Source organism: Phymastichus coffea, unplaced genomic scaffold (genome assembly GCF_024137745.1).
Source record: "Phymastichus coffea isolate CEN01 unplaced genomic scaffold, Cenicafe_Pcof_1.1 PCOF00132, whole genome shotgun sequence".
Lineage (NCBI taxonomy): Eukaryota > Metazoa > Arthropoda > Insecta > Hymenoptera > Eulophidae > Phymastichus > Phymastichus coffea.
This window is the reverse complement of record NW_026706943.1, coordinates 1-15,462: the sequence shown is the minus strand read 5'-3', so window position 1 is coordinate 15,462 and position 15,462 is coordinate 1. Positions and strand designations below refer to the sequence as shown.

The 15,462-nt window shown below is 45.5% G+C and overlaps 1 long non-coding RNA gene across 1 annotated transcript in view; it reads left to right on the top strand.

Annotated features, from left to right (window-relative positions):
• LOC131671666 (uncharacterized) overlaps nucleotides 1-4,407 on the top strand; it is a 29,410-nt gene extending 25,003 nt beyond the window's left edge. The window contains exon 3 of the long non-coding RNA XR_009302557.1: nucleotides 4,255-4,407. This is a non-coding gene — a long non-coding RNA (uncharacterized LOC131671666). The remainder of the gene's footprint in view (nucleotides 1-4,254) is intronic.
• The last annotated feature ends 11,055 nt before the right edge of the window (nucleotides 4,408-15,462 follow it).

The following is a 15,462-nucleotide window of genomic DNA, read 5'->3' as shown; positions in this document are numbered from 1 at the left end:
CCGTCTTATTGAACATTCATACTTTTGAAAGCTCTGTCGCAAACCTTGAGTCTCGAACGTAAAACACTTACAGCCTTATGAATTATGAAGCACGACACGAAGCTTTTATCGTCTACTGTTTTTCATACATACGATTCAGCAGTTTCTATTCAGTTTTTAATAGAACAGAAAAATTCAATAAACCGCAATTCTTTCATGCAAGTGCGCAGTTGGAAAAATAAAATAAAAGGACGATCCGTGCGTATTCAACTTTTATCAGTCGAAACTGCAGTTTTCAAATCAATTTTCATTAATAAAACTTTACACTTCGTCAGAATAGATATTCATAGTACATACGTTGTATGCAAGTCTTCTAGGGAAACTTTTTCTGAAAACATGTCTAGTTTGTAGTCACGAAGTTGGTATAGGAAACTATATTTATAATGTAAACTTTTTTAATATTATTTGCTACTTGTATATTATGCGGTTAGTTTTGTGTAAAATTGGGAAAAGTTAAATCAGCACATTGAATTGTTGATTGCGTAACAGTATTCAAAATTTTTACAATTTTAAACATTATTTTCTAAGTTTCGAATCATTGTACAGCAGAAATTATTTAAATGTTTCTATGTTATGAAGTATTATCATACAAAATGAATATTAACGAGGATTCACCATTGTAGCAAGTTTGTTTTTTTTTGTGCAAATTCAAATGGCTATCAAACAGATGAGAACTGAAAAATTTTTCCGTTAAGTGAAGGCAAATATTATCAAAACAAAACAATTGTTTAAGAGTTTTTAAATTTGTCTACATTTTTTAAAATTCATAAGATAACAACATTTTTCAAATATTTATTTTTACGAAGATTTTTAGTAAGGGAAAAAATAAATATTTAAATATTTTTTGAGTAACATTTGAAGTTAAAACATTATTTATAAAATATATTTTTGATTGGCTTATCAGAATATTATAGATATTCCTGATGAAGTTATATTTTGAATGGTTCAATTAAATAATCATATCCCTTTTATGATATAAAAGATACTGTTACTTTATAGGTGTTTTTTTACTTTAAATGAAAAATGCTATAGAGTGTAGAGACTAGAATAAAGTTTCAATTTGACAAATATCTGAAAAAAGTTCATTATTCGATGCCATTTTTGTTCAAACATTCAAACTGCTAGCACATTCTTAATTTTAGGGTCATTTTGATATTGATAAAAACGAAAACCTGATTTTTTATAGTTTTATATTTTATAGTTTTTTTAGAATTTGAAAAAGACAAAATACATAACATTTATCTAATTATTATTATTAATTAAAATACAATGGAAATCATATGTTATTTTTTACTCGAAATGTCGACTCTTATAGCGATTTGAATTCACACAATCTTGATCAAATGTATCAGTTGTGCAATTTTATGAGTTTTGACCAGTCGAATTCGTATTAATCAGTAAAAATCAGATTGACTTTATTGTTCTTCGTTTTCTTTATAAATTCCAAAAAAATCCTCAAACATTTTTAAACTTCTAAGGATCAACAAAGGATGTCATAAGGATACTCGATTAGTATACACTCTCGATGGTATTAGAAACACAAAATGAAGCAAAGTTCAACTAAGGGAAAATGAAATAAAAAATTTTCAAATGGAGTACACAATTTAAAAATTTTAAAACTAAAAAAAAATTATATACACACAATTGGAAATTTTGATGAAACATGGCACATCAATACATATTTTATGGGATTCATTGTATATATTGTAACCTGCTGACATAAATAGAGTTTTTATTTAGTCGATCACTTCTAATGATTTTTTTTCCTATAATCGCGATAATTAGTAGAAAATTGTGAAAGACTTAACGTGTGTGTGCGCATCTGCATACGCGTGTATTGTCATTAGAAATTTAGATTCTAGTACTAGGAGTTAAAATGCCTAGATGTCCTACGTTAAATTATTAGATTTGAAACATTTTTTCGATAGTCTTGATTTCGTGGTACCATTTAATTATATAAAATGTGTATATAGTAAAACTAAATGGAAAAATTATCAATTTAATTTGCTATAAAATGTACCAGAATTCAGTCCATTAAATAGGCTTGTGCCTCAAAAGTAAAATAAATTATATCTCTTTTTCTCCCCTAATTGTATTACCTTTGATTAGTTTATGTCGTTATAATTAATAACATTATGGATGTCTTTTCATTTGCAAAATATATTAAAACCTCATGTAATAATTTAATTACATGACTTGTTCATGATTTAATAATGGATAAGTACTGCGCCCTGTTTGATCAATATCTCATGAATTCAGCGTAAAGGATGAAAAGGCACAATTTAAATTGTTCATCCATAAAATTGAATGTTATAATATTTCACGATGAACGAACATTGATGGCTTACAGTTCTCGCAAGCTTTTACTGCACCTGTAGAGAGTTTTAATGTTAATGTAAATTATTTGATGACAATCGCATGGCAACGTGAAAATTCTTCGACCTAAGATAGGCGGAAGTGAATAACACTCTTATCAACTGCTTTGAAAAGCAAGCGAGAATAGTTGTTGTAGAGAGGAACGATGAGTCGCGGAGTGGAGGCAGATGTGCTGGGATAGCTTAATTCGACGGCTTGACGTGCACGAGTGCACAGACGAACTCCAAGCTACGGTTATTCTTATTCGGCTTGTTATCCTTTGTTCGAACACTGGCTACTTGAGTTTACATTGAAAAATAAAAAGAAATCCTCGAGTTAAGCTGAGCAGAAAGGAAAATTACGAGAGAGAGAGAGAGAGAGAAAGCGGACCGCAGATTGATCGTCGTCTCGCGGAGCTACGATCGGCGTTGCTCTTTGCAGAGTACTCCAGTCCACTGGAAGTTTGCTCTCATTGGCTCGATCCAAGCTCCATCGAAATCAATCACGTCAATGATGATTACCAAGGTCTCAGTTTAGCTCGAGGGATAAAAGACAGATAGCTGTGTACTTACCTGCGCTAATTGGAAGATCGGTTGGGATTGGACGTGTCCCCCGATGGTTTGGGTCCGTGGTCCAAGGTCCAAAAATCCAAGAACACGTGCGGCGCGACAGGGCGCGATCAAAGGAGCGGGCAGGCGGCGGATCGGAGCGGTTCGACTGTCGGGAAGACCTCGTGGATGGCGCCCGGCTCGGATCGGCGTGGCGGTGGCGCAAGCTCGTATAGCCACCACCGGACAAGCAAACATCGAAGCCGAAACTGCTCGAGGCGGCGAGTCGCGAGCAGCAGGCTGCGGATCCCTCCTGCGGAGCGGCTCGGAGAGAAGGCAGGGTAGGGGGAGGCAGAGAGCCAAAGAGACTTTAGCGGCTGAGCATGCGTGGCGCTCCGAGACGCGCAACCGCGCCGCCCACCCGACACCGAACTACTATTTTTCGCTGCTGACGCGCTGCAGCACATCTCTCTCTCTCTCTCTCTCTCTCGCTCTCTCTGTCTCGTTCTCTTTCGCCATCCCTCTCTTTCGCTCTGTGTCTCCGCCGGGCCTGGGAGATGACGATTCCCGAGCAGAGATCGGGTCGCGGGCTGCTGCCGCCGCCGCCGCCGCTGCCACGGCTGCAGGTGTCAGGGTGCCGACGCAGAGACAGAGCGAGAGGGAGCGAGACGGAGCGAGAGGTAGCCGGATGAAGGGGACGCATGCGCCGGCGACGTCCCTTAAGTTTCGAGAAGAGCGCCGGGAGGGGAGGGCAGCGCGCGGGAGAAAGAGAGAGCGAGTCAGTCAGGCCGTAGCGCGCGCTTCGTCGGCCACGCCGCCACCGGCACACCTGGGCTGCTCGGGCTCTCGAGCTATGGGACGCTCGTGCAACCACAGGAAGAAAGCAACGATGGTTTAGCCCGCACCGACACCTCGACGCCACGAGCTCTGTACATATAGCACTCGCCGTGCCGTGACGCCGCGATTTCTTTTCTACCTGCACCGCACTGCCTCTGTGAAGTGCGCGCTTCGAGGTCGTCGCCTCGCCGTCGTCGTCGCCGCCGCCGTAGCCGCCGGGTTGTGCGCGACAAGCGAAACGCTCGCGAAATCCGAACCGGCGCCCGTCCTGCTTCGAGAGTGCCCTGCCAGACTCCCGCTGAACCATCCGCCCGCCCGCCGCATCCTCTCTCGCTGCCCCCCACCCCCCCCCCCCCCCTCAGCAACCCTGTTGTCGTAACCCGACGGTTTCCGGCTCATTGCCAGGCCGATATGCACAATGCGCCAATGACGAGGCCACTACTGACAGAAGTGAATTTTATTTGTGTTTGCATAGGTCACCGTTCAAAGTGCCTCCAAGTGCTCCCCCGGGACTTTGCCGGATTTCATTGCGGCTGAATGGCAATGACGGACAATATGACTCCTATTTTCCTTGTTCTCTTGCTGGCAATCGAGCCTCTCGTAGCCCAGGATACTGGTGAGTAAAATAATCAACGACCACTATCAATTCGTCCGCCACAAGACTTTTGCAACTATGTCAACGACGAGAAAAAGAAACAAGAGGACAATCTTCCTACGGCTTACTCGCCTTTTCCGTTTTATTTTTTATTTTTTTTCTCCTTGGCCTCACCCAGCAATCACGAGATGATGAAAAAAACATCAAGTCCAGCGTGCAGTAATACGCGGAAGTAATATCCGATGCCGTACATTGATAAACGCACCATTTCGACCACGTGAAATCAAGTTATCGATCGTTAAATAATAAGCTAGTGAGCGAATTCGATGGGCATCTTGGAATGTCTTCGCTCTCTCTCTCTCTATCTCTCTCTCTATCGCTCTCCGCAAAGCTCCGCTGGAATCGATCGACTCTCGTCTGCGCGTTAAATTATAATGAGACGTACTCAGAATTTAAAGAATTCATATTAAGCACAAACCACTCGACTGAAATCTCGGTAATCGCGTTTTATATGTAATCTGCTTGGCCGAGCTCGAGTTGTTATTTTGACGAAAGAAAAATAACAGGCGACAAAGAGAGCTTGAACGAGAATGATAGCTTATATAGCACGACTACTCATAAAATTCTAGCAAAGCCGATTACTCCGATGAAACGTCGGAGCTTCTATTTTAGCATTATGTCGCGTTGGTATTTTCGACTCGATCCGATGAAATAATTAAGCGTACAACGCTCGCTCTCGAAAATATTTAAACTATTGAAATAAGTGCACAAAACGAGTAAATAAAGCATTTCGCGATAGCAGTTTGGTGACGCGAAACAGAGCGAAGCGGCAATAAACTTTGCAATGCCGAGTTTGATCGGCTGTATAAATATCGAGGCGAAAGTTTGCGTTCGTGTCGAATTCGTGAATAATTAAAATAAAAATAATGTCGAGTAATGGAGAATGACTTCGTCGGCATATAGGATTTTAAGAAGCTGCTAAAGAAGTCGACGAGTCCGAGGAACTGGTTCGCTTGCTTTTTCAAATATCGATTTTCTTCAGCGGGACCAATGAATCTTTGATAGGCCTGAATCGAGTTTGCAGCTCGAGCTATAAACCAGTTAAAAAACTGATAAAAAAAATATAGGCAGGCTGGTACAAGGGCGAAAGGAAAGAAGGGAGTACGAGAGAGGGAGAGAGAGTTGGAAATTAAAGCTGCCTTCGGTTGAGTTGGGAGCCTATTCACATTGGTTGTGAAGAAGAAAGGGAGTAGAAAAAACTAGCGGTACACTCGGCGAAATGGCGGAAACGAGAGCGGTGTTTTGTAAACGAGTTTTTAAAAGGAAGCGAGCAGAGTCGAGCTGAAATGAGAGTAGAATATGGGCGATGGGGGAAATGGGACGCGCATAGCGTGGCTGAGTAGAGAAGCCGATACGGGAGTAGTTTTTCGAGTTGGAGTATAGAGAATAAAAAAAAAAAAAAATAGAAAAAAAAAAACGAGAATCGATTGCCACTCGTGGTGCGCGTACTCAGTGCTATGAAAACATTTGCGCGCAGATAAAAGGGCGCGGGCGAGCGGCCGGCCGACGTAGGCGGTTCTCGTCAAACAAGCAGTCGACAAGCGAGCGAAAAAGAGGAGAGAACGAGGGAGATGGAGGAAAAAAGCCGACAAGCTTCGATTAGCGGACGGTTAGGTTGGACTTGAGCTTTCATCATCCGGTGATTGAGGGAAAGGGCCAAGGCAAACGCGAGGCGCGAGTGAACATTGAGTGCGCCGGGGAGAGACAAGTGAGCATTGAGCTCCAAGACAAGTGGACGAAGAAAGAGCTTGCCGAAGTCCCAGGACGGCGGACGTGCTCGCGGCGAGATTCCGGACGCTCGCAGGAGAGAGAACGAGTCTGCACGGGCGCGCTCTGCTCGGGCAATAAAAGCCCGTGCATCTGGCGCGATTATCCAAGCGCCCATCAATTTCACAGGCCTCCGCTTATTTTATAAGCATGGATTACGAGACCTGCCTGCCTGCTATTTATACGCCGAAACCATTTGCAAACTATATCCCTCGGCCAGTATTTCAGCCCAGTCAAAGCCCCCACAGGCCACCGCTAATTTGCCTTCGCGCGGCTTCCGCGAGCGATAATTTTTTCCCGTCGTCGTCGTCGTTGTTTTATCGCTGCCAGCAGCGCAGCGCTGCGCAAGGACAAGGTAGGTAGCTGCATGGAATCGTCAGCAAACGACTGTATATTTTCAATCGAGTGCGTTATCGAGTATACAAATATTGACGGGCTCATTTGATTAATTGAGTAGTAGGGGCCAGGTAAATATGCACTCCCAGCGATTGCGATGCAATGAGCTGCAAACAGCAGCGGCGGCGGCGGCGGCGGCGGCAGCGCCAGTAGCAGCAACAGCAGCAGCAGCAGCAGCAGCAGCAGCAAAAATTGCAGTTGTTCCATTTCGTAGGAAGCCCGCTCGCTCGCAGCGGCGCCAACATTGTTCAATAATTTGAGCAAGCCAGCTGCGAAATCCGTCGGGGGGATTTGCGCTACTGGCATCGCCGCGCTCCCTTTGCTGACTCCATTATGAAAATGATGCATGCCGGAAATGTCAGTCGATTAATTATGCCTCGGCCTGCGTAATTCTGATGAGTAACAGCTCCCGCGCTCCAGTATTAGCGCAATAACTGTTTCACTTTTCTGCACTCGCCAGCTCAGCCGGGGCAGTCGGCAGCGCCCGCTGCCTGCGCCCCGCTAGCGAGCTTCTCCCGGCTTTATATCGCCAGATCTACCGCCCACGCGCGCGCGCGCGCTCTTTAAAAGCATTGCGCGTCCATCAAGTCCGCCCCGCACATTTGGCATTAAACACAAAACATATTTTGAACGAGCGACCTGAGAGCGCGCGCGCGAGCGCGCACACACGGCGAGAGCGAACGAGGAGGCACAGCAGATAGAAGCTACGGGCAGATTCCGCGTCTGGGCAACAAGAGCAGATAAAATTTAACCAGGGATATTTTTTACAGGCAAGCTAATCCCTTTTATTTTTATAATGCGCAGCGCGCGACACACCAGCGTGCACGCGAAAACGTTAATAGTGGCCAATGTCAGTTTATCCTCTATGAAAGAAGCTTGGAATCGGAGATGGATGGTGATGTCGCGGTTGTGCATGCGTCCCCCGAGTGTCTGTTTTAATTTCCGCGAAGCCGCATTTGGGCTTAGAGCTGCATTGATGGTTATTTATTGTTCTGCCTCAACTCGGCTCGAGAGAGCAATAATTTACGAATCGAAATCGACTCTTTCTCTGTCGCGAAACGCGCCCCGTTCTCGCTCTCTCACTCTCGCGTTGACGTTTCCAGTGTGAGCGAGCGATTCAGCGACGTGCAGCCTGCCACACTCTTTTATCAATAATTGACAGAACTAGCGCGCGACGCGTCGGACCGAGTGTTGCACAAAAAACTCTGCTAAAAATACGAGAGAGAGAGAGAGAGAGTGAGAGAGAGGGGGGCAAGCCAGCTAGAGAGTACGTGCCCTCGGGTTTGAGCCAGCAACCAATTAGATTAGCCGCGAGAAGAGCATCGCAATGGCCTTTAATGATCCCCTCCCTGCCAGCCTCCCCCATCCTCTTACTCAAACCTTTTTCGTTCCTGCTTCCCCTAGTTCGCGCTGTCTCTATTCCGCTCGAGATTCTCCATTGTTGAACGCAATAGGAATGATGTGCGGCGATACGCGTGTATATTCCAGAAGCGACGCCGGGACCGGAGCTACTTTGGATTGAAAATAAAAAAAGGGTGGCGGTAGGGCGGTGGGCGGTGGAGGCTTGCGTGCACGCTACGTCCTAACGTCAGGTTGCTAGTACCAGCGGGAACGGACGGATGGATTCTGCTGGCTGCGGGCGCCTAATGAAAGAGCGAACTAGGGGATCCGTTAGTGTCGGAAGATGCTCGTGAGCGATGGCCGCTCAAAGTGCACTTCGCTGTTCCGAGTCAAAGCTTCTCCCCCCCCCCCCCTCCCGCCCCCCCGCTCGCTTGCTCGTTCTCTCATCAGACATTCAATTCAGCCCCGCAGTAATTGACGTATAGCAGAAGCTAACAAAAAGTCGACGAACGAAGTCGCGCACACGCTTGTAACTCGCATTGGCCATTCCAAACTCGTGCTAATAGAATGAGTAGCGCTACCGGCTGTTCAAAGTGATCGCTGTCGCTCGGCCGACCGCCACTAATGATGGATAGTCGTGCAGAGTCCTCTTGGGGAAAAGCCTGAGGGGAGGCCGCAAGCTAATAATGCATCCTCTAGCCACCGTTCGCGCTCGACTCTCGTTGATTTTGATTTATGAAAAAGTTCGAATCTCTAATGCGAGAATAAAGAACAAATTCTCTCGTTAATATACGCTAGTGACCATTAAACACACCACAGCATCGGCTATTGATCGTGCTATATTCGACTGCGCAAAAAAAGAAAAAAAAACGAGTGGGGGGAGGGAGGAAAATCAACACCTTTACGCGTACTCCCTGTCCTTGCCTTCGCATTCCCGCGAGGCCGCCAGCAGCGCCCCTGCGTTTTCAATTTCGCCTTCGCTACCTTTTCCCGCTGCCCTTTTTTTGGCCCACTGATCCATTGTATTCCCACGTCGCTATTTTCCTTTGGCCCGAAATATGTGCCCTCCTCTCTCTCTCTCTCTCTCTCTCTCTCTCTCTCTCTCTAGTTACCCACAGTTAGACTCCTCCTTGAGACAACTTATCGTAAATCATTGCTTCGCTAATCTCATTAAAAGATCAACGGACTATACACGAGCAAAAGTGGTGGCAAGCTTGAGCTTTCGAGAATCTCCGTACTCGCCCATACACGAGGTGCTCTCGCGACTATATCTTGGCAGCTCATCTACATTGTCTCGCTTCTTGGTGGAAGGAGCACACCCCACGACGCGTCGTCGCTTCACACCCTTCGCGCTCGCTTGCACCTTCTTCTTTTCATGCGGCCTGTCCGCTAGTTTCAATGCTATCTACAGTGGATCGTCGCCAGAACACAGATTGCGAGTCTTCTCGACTTCATACTTACACGAGTGTTTCTGTTGCTGCTGCTGCTGCTACTGCTGCTGCTGCTCACCATTGCACGATGTGCACTGTGTTATCGTTTCTCGCTCGCCATTGCTTGCTTTATTTTCCGACTTCCGGCTCGTCGCTAATCAAAATTGATGGGGCTGGCGTACGAACGAGGCCTACATCAACATTCGTTACCGACCAGTCTTGCTCGCCGTCGGGCGAAAGTCGACCGAGGGCTTTGCTATAGAGAGGCTAGGGAGGAAGGCCAGCCAGGGCCAACCAAGGGAAGGCAAACACTGACGCACTGACCAGTAGCAACAGCAGCAGCAGTCCATCTGCCGACCGCGTTATTTGGCGCTTGGCCAAACGCACGGAACTGGCTGCTTGCAAACCTTTTCCCCCAACTATACTGCCCTTTAACCTTTCTACCGTTCCATATTTCCGTTCCTACGTGCGATCCTGCTGCCCGCAATGACTCTGCCCACGCTAACTGTGCGTCGCAATTCTCAACATTCACCGCACAATCGTCGTTCATAACCAATTTGCGCGTAGAATCAATGGGCCTGTACAGTCTCGATATCATTCGCACTGCTAACTGAAGCTGTGCCATCCCATTCAATGTTATCAAAGTTTCTCAATAATTTATGCGACAGTGGCAAAGTTTATGACCCTCCAGCGAAACGGAGCCCGTCTGTTCGATCCTGCCACGAATTTTACAGATAATCTAACTTTGCCATATTCCCGAGCTTAGAAGTGATTTGATTTTCAGGAAATAGCCACGAGCTCTGTGGAATATCATTTCAAGTAAAATTGAGTGAAGTCCTGTAAATGATTCTTCGAGAAAGCCGCGCAGTTTTCACGTTAATTCATCGACTCGACGTGTAAGCGCTTAGCAGCCATGCGCATTCGCGAAATAAATACGGCAAAGGAATATTCGCGCAAGAAAAAAAGCGGAGTGGCCGAGACGCACGTGAAATCGCTTAATTGCATTTACCGACGAACGTAAGTTTAGCGGGCGCACACGCGTGTGGCGAGAGACGAATGGAGATTGGCACATCTCGCGGTAATGACAATGTCCCGAGAGCGCGCGGCAAATGAAATTAGATTAACAAACGGAACGTGCGGAAGTAATGTGAATTGAGGGTTAGACCAAGCATAAAGTAGGCCGGCTTAAAAGCAAGCCTGAAACGCGAATAATTGCAATTTTGCCGGAAATGAGTAGTTTGACTGCCCGCATATTTCCAACGATACGAGCGCTGGAGAGCAAAGTGCATTGAAAAAGAGGTACGAATCGCAGTCATACGTTCAGTCAATGGGCCCAGCCCTCCTGCATGATTAAAATATGAAAGCTCGGCAAACATGGAATTCAAGATGTTGCCGTTTTAATTAATCAAAGCCCTTTTAAAGCCATCAAAGTGCGTCGGCTCTTTCGGCGTGTTTGCCACCACGGAGCGTAATAAAAATAATGAAGTAAATGTTTCTAACACACCAACCGGCCTCACCAGGCACCTGGCTGCCTACCGCTGTAGCTTTTTTTTCCTCCTCCGATTCCTTTTTTTTCCGCCCCGACCAAGTTGCTCGCCGAGCGAAAAGTCTGCGGCTATTCCCCTTGAAATATTAATGTTAATACGAACGGGGGAATATGAGGCTAGCTGAAATACGAATGCGGGCAGCAATAGGGATACGTAAGCTCGAATTTTCGCGAGAGGAGAGCAGTAGAGAGCCCAGCGGGATAAAAAGAGCGCGCGCGAAAAAGATTTGGGATGAGACGATTATAGGTTTTAATTAAAAATTCAATTACGAGTAAATCAGGGGAATCCAGCCTGGTCCGCTGGCATTGCCAGCCTCGGCTTGGCAAATCCTTTACCGGCGAGGTGCTAAAACCGAAACCGAAAATTAATCCAGATCCGCGATTTGGCGCCAACGGATGGGGCCGCTCTCGCGCTCTGCGGCGTTCTCGTCTATTTTGCTCTCTTCGCTCTCTCTCTCTTAATTCTCACTCTCGGCTCTCTTGATTCTCGATTTCACGGCAAATGCCCTGGCAACACAATAATGAGTCGTTGCACGCGCTATCTCTCCGATTCGATCATACAGGGGATGACGACTGCGATTCCCACTGCCATCGTCAAATCTCGTCTGTGCGAGTGCTCCTGAATTTGTTGTTTACACCTCCACATTAGTTGCGATAAAATACTCGACAGCGATCCGAAGATGCTATCGGGCTGAATCTTGTTTGCATGTGGGTCGCAGCAAGCAGTGGGTGGAGAAGTCGTGTAGGTAAGGTGAAGCAGGTGGAGAGGAGAGTCGGTAGGGGGGAGGGGCGAGGGAGGGCTCAAGATTGAAGAGGTTAACTGCATAGCGGATCAATTTCCTCGGCTCGTTTCCCGCTGCCGCTCTCTCGATTTCCATCGCGTCTTCCAGCTCGTTCCCTCGCACCGACAAGAGTCTTATTCGACGAGAAAGGAAGGAGAAGAAGTGAAAGAAAAATCGTGAACATTGAAGCTGTAAATAGTTCGGTTAATTATCTAATTAGCGCGCACGGATCCCGCTCGCAATGGTGCGTGGTGGTGCGCCGGCAAATATAATGAGCAAAATTATAATTGCCTTCGGGACGGCGCAGACCGAGAGCGCGAAATTAAGCAGTTACGATAAATAGAGAGCGAGAGAGAGAGAGAGAAAGAATGAAGGGGGGGCCGTGCATTCGCAACATGGATACAATACCCACGCGACTCAACCAAGATTACGGAATGCAGTTAAATATCAGCACTACGATTTGCTTTTCTTTTTTTTTCATTCCGATCGCTTTTTTTTTCGCCACCCTTGACGCCCAATTATATCGTACGAACGCTCTGAATCTGGATCTGGATGAGGCGGAGGTGACGGCGCGACTCGCCAACTATTCGTAGCCGGCAATACTAAAATGACGCATAGCTAACGTTCTGCACGATTGCCCAGCCCCGACAGAATTTCAAGTATTTGAAAGCCGGAGCTTCACCAAATTCAAATGATCGATGTGCGGCAAGCGAGCGCTATTGGAATATTCCCGAGCCAAGTATTTACTAATTAATTGTCACATCGCGTAAGGACAGTCAGGCAGCGAGCGAACGCGTCGAGGACCGGCTGAAACATTGGAGCACGGTCAAGTTGGACGCTGCGACGGAGTCAACGAAGAGCCACGAGCTCGCTGCAGTTTCGCGTCTCGCTGTACGGCGCAACGTAACCGGTAAAACAAATGAATTTGACTTTGAGATTTCCGGCGGAGACGGCGACGGAACTGACGTGCACCGGGAAGAAAGCGAATAGCATTATTCCGCCCCCTCCCTCTTTCGCTTGTCTACCCTTCGACCATTGAATTAGCTGCTCGACAGCGGGCTGCAGACAGAGAGAGAGAGAGAGAGAATCTCGAGCTTTCGCCTTGGGACATCGTTATACAATCAAGCCATGGATTCTCCGGCCGCTTTCCCTCCTCTTCTCTTTCATTTCTACTTGCGCAGCTTGCGCCCGCGCCACTGCCTAGCTGCAGTTTTCAGTTCTTCTATTCTTCTCTGTGCTCCACTGCAACGGCAAACTTGCCAGCTTAACTCTGCCAAAAGAGAAAGAAAGAGGGAGAGAGAGATGACTCTTGACTGGAAACGCAAGCTCATATTGCTACTGCCGCTGTTTACGCGACTCTTGATCTTGATCGTTGATTGACATTGTACTTCGAATCGCGCGATTGCAAAGACGACGAGAAGCGGGTGATATTGCCAGTAACTAATAATCATGCACAGGCGCCGAACAAATAGGGGGGGGGGCGTAAGCACATTATTGCTGGAGATTTGCTAACGGAAAAGGTGATGGCGTGACAAACAAAATGACAAAGGTCACGTTGGACTGTGTGTCGTCGGCGCTGATAAAAGTGAACGCGCTCGAGCGGCTACAAGCGGCCGCGCAATAAAATGGAATGTTAATTTACTAAAAGCCTCTGTCGCGCTCTCTCGCGCAAAGGGAATCAATATACAGCGGGAGACGTTCGCTTGATATTCGCTAGATTGGCCTGCACGCACGCACGTCGTTCGAGCTACTGCAAGGTTCTATGGGATATATACATATATACATACATATTGTCGTAAGGACACAGGTGAGTCGTCCCTACTCCTTCCCTTTTTTCACCCCTTTTTTAGGTTATTTTTACAATATTTTTTAGGATCTCTTCCCCGTCCGTTCCGCTTACTAGATAGCGTACGCTGTGAATATTGAGGTTTTATTTATAACTTTTATTCATAATTTTAAGCATCACTGTAATGTTCAGTACAAATATTTGACAAACAATGATTGAAAATGCACTGAAAATCGATTGTTAAAACACGATACGAAATTTTAGAATCTCGAAAAGTTTCGATAAAAAAGTATGTGTTTAGCTAAAAGTTGTTATTTCCAAAATATTTTAAATTTTATGAAAAAATATTGTAGAATTAATTGTTAATAATAGCCAATATAATGTATTTACTTGAAAATAATGATTAATAAAAAATTTTTCGTTTTAATTGTCATGATTTTTTCATGATTGCCATGATTGATTCTAAAACAAATTACCATAATTTCAATAGCAATCTCTATAACATCATTGCGAATCACTATGATATTATTGTCAATCGTGATACCAATAGTAACAAGTTTCATACCAATCACTGTGGTATTATTATAATTTACCGTAATTCAGAGAGAAAAAGAAACCGTTATAACATTTTCCTTATCTGGGGGATTTGCGAGCGGAGCAAGAAGGGGGGAGGCAGAGCCCCACTATAGTAGATTATATATATAGCCTTTGAGCGTTTTAGACATCCGCCGGTCGGTCGGTCTCACGTGGTGTATATACCACTTGGTGTCAGGGCAAAATCAACCTCTCAGGATTTCGCGCTGGGTGGAAACAGCATTAGAAAGCGGGAGTCTATTTCATGAGCTGTCGGTTTCTTCTGCTCTCACTCGGATCTGGGGCTAGCGTTAGAGTTCAACTTTTTTTTCCACCTCATCAACCCCCTGCTCTTCATCTCGTGCTCTTTTCGCCTCGGCGTGCGCGCACACACGCACACACTCACGGAAGTCCAACATCTCTGACACTCCAATCAGTTGTTTCATCCAATCAGCAATCTTCATCCGCGATGGCTCTCCATCTCTTGAGTTTTATGCGTTTTATGCCGTGTGCCCATCGACTCGCGCTCAAACTTCATTTACTCTCATTACTCTCAACACATCATCCGAGCTTCTCTCTCTCTCTCTCTCTTTCTCTCTTACCGTCTCCGTTTTAACGCTTTTAATTTGAGCTCGGTTAAACGTCCGCTAGCAACGCCGGGCTCTATTTTCCAGCAGCTACTTTTTGCCGATCGCCCATTGTGTGTGTTTCGCCTCTTGTAGGAAACGGCCCAAGGAAAAAGAGAATGGCTTTTCGGCATCGCTGCACCTAGCGCACTAATAGATATTGCTTACCGCCTATCGAGCTCCCACTATACTGCCCCAACGTTCGCTCGCATTTTCCCCCTTTTATTCGTTGCTCCCAGATAAAGCTATTACAGTTGAAACTTGCTAACACTCATTTGAGCGGCTATTTCTGTTTTTCACTCAGCAAATTCTCTCATCCTTTGTCCCTTGCGTACACGTGATTCAGTTTCCACTTCAATTTTTGATTGTTTTTCCTAGCTTTTCATTCGCAGCCGCACAATTTCGTAATCTCTCTAGCAATCTCGTTCGGCCTATTTCATCTTTATAGAGGACGACTTTTCGTTTCATTTTTCGAAAATAACTTTTTACACTAAACAAATATTAATCTTTGATCAATATTCTTGGGCAGTGTTCTTTGAACATACAGTCGGAAATGTTTGGTTAAAAAGAAAAAATTTCAACGTTACAATAAATAATACAAAGAAATAACATGCGATGTATACGTGCGAAAAATAATATTGCTCATAAAAAAGAATAGTCAGTTTTCAAAGACCGTTACGTTTGGATAAAGTGCTCTACACGATTTTGACATCGAACAAGAAAATAGTTTGGTCTTTTAATGCTCAACTTGATTTCTTGAAAGAAGTTTTATTTTTTCGGT